The sequence below is a fragment of the Myotis davidii genome, unplaced genomic scaffold, assembly GCF_000327345.1.
Source record: "Myotis davidii unplaced genomic scaffold, ASM32734v1 scaffold685, whole genome shotgun sequence".
NCBI classification, from domain to species: domain Eukaryota; kingdom Metazoa; phylum Chordata; class Mammalia; order Chiroptera; family Vespertilionidae; genus Myotis; species Myotis davidii.
In genome coordinates this window covers 484,420-486,230 of record NW_006295823.1, presented here as the reverse complement: position 1 = coordinate 486,230, position 1,811 = coordinate 484,420, and the positions used below count along the sequence as shown (strand labels likewise).

Sequence of the window (1,811 nt, the reverse complement as noted above, 5' to 3'; positions counted from 1 at the left end):
CTGAACGACGGTGAGGGCGCTGGGACGTCGAGGGGCTGGGCCACGCCTGTGAGAGGCCGGGGCCTGAGAACTGCCGGTCGCCACGGAGACTGTGGACACGGGGGCTCCGGCGACTTTGGTTTGGTTTGCTGGCCTGCTAACGCCTCTTTCTCTTCCTGTGGCCGTTTCAGATCATGCCACCACCACAACCGTCAACATGAGAGGTAAGCGTGTATTAAACGTATTTTTTACAAAATATGCATGCTTTATCTTAACATTGAAGTGACACACATCTCAGACATGTGTTCACGTGCAAATCTATGTGGGCGACTCAGTCTCCTCTGAGAAGGGGGAGGAGGAGGGGGGTCACAGTCACCGACTGGCTGAATTCAAAGGGAACTGCCGGACACAGGCCTGGGGGTCCCACGCGCCCTCTCGCTGCTCCCCAGTGCGCCTGCGTGCGGCCGGGGCTCTCGTGGGAGCGGGGAGCTGGGCCTCCTCTCTGACCCTGGTCTGTCCTTCCCTCTCGCCGCCTGGCAGAGGCCGAGAAGCCTCAACGCTCAGGAAATCGAAATACATTCCCACGCGTCAAACTGAATGGACATACAGTCCTTCCCTAGACCCTTCCCTAAACGCGTGACAGCTTGTCTGTCACTGCCACGGCCCGAGCACGCTGGGGCTTCCTGGGACAGCCGGGCCAGAACCGGGCAGGCGGGCTGGGCCGTCTGGCTCCCGTGACTCACGCGCCCCTTCGGCGGCCGCACGCGGAGGTTTACAGCAGGCTGGGCTCCTAAGTAAGCTTCCTTAGAATCACCTCTCCTCTCCTTCCGTATCCCAGTCCTCTGAGGGGAGGGAGCCACGCGGAAACAGGACTGGTGCTCAGGGGGAAGCCCCGAGAATGAAACACACATTTTCACTTAATACACGAGGACGCATAATAAACTGACAGTGACAACAGAAAAGGACGTGTTCACAGAATTTGTATTATTTTCTCCCTTAAAAAATTACAGTACAGCACAGGCAATAAAGGGGCGACTGCCACAGGGGGTGTGACATCTGTAAGTATCTGTGCGCCCAGCATGGAAGGCCCCAACGTCTACAAAGCAAACACTAACGAAAAGGGGAAGGGACAGCAGGACTTTCAGAGCCGCTTCCCAGTGGACAGACGTCCGGACAGAAGATCCACGGGAGACAAAGGCCCAACAAAACAACAGATCGCTGGACAGAACCGACGTGCAACACACCCTCCGCAGCATCGAACACGCGTGCCTCCCAAGTGCACACGGGACACCCAGGACACCTCCCGGAGGGCAGAGCCACTCGCGGTGAACCTAAAGGCAGGCGTCAGAGGCAGCAGCTGTCCGACCACCAGGGCATACAACGAGATCAACGACAAGAAGACGGAGACACGCAGACACGGGAGACTGAGCAGAGAGTGAAGAGGAAACCAGAATACGCCTGAGACCAGGGAGAGCGCAGCTTAAACCTTCGGCCAAAGCTGAACAGTTCTCAGGGGAGGCACGTCGCGATGCAGGCCTTAGCTCAGGACACAGAAAACTCGCCACCGAGCACCAACCTACACCCAGGGGAGCCAGCAAAGGCCCAGTTAGAAGGAAGGAAAGTGTGAAGATCAGAGAGGAAACAGATTAGAGACCAAAACACAGGAAAAAGTCAATGGAAGTAAGAGCTGGTTCTTTGAAAAGAAAAGCAAGATTGATAAACCTTTAGCCAGGCTTGCCAAGAAATAAAGAGAGAGAGAGAGAGAGAGAGAGAGAGAGAGAGAGAGCGCCAAAATAAAGGAAGTCAGAAAAGAAACAGGAGCACTCACACCT

At 55.8% G+C, this 1,811-nt stretch overlaps 1 protein-coding gene across 3 annotated transcripts in view; it reads right to left on the bottom strand.

Moving 5' to 3' along the window:
* Positions 1-1,811, bottom strand: part of NEK7 (NIMA related kinase 7) — a 46,736-nt gene that overhangs the window by 31,652 nt on the left and 13,273 nt on the right. The window lies entirely within an intron of this gene.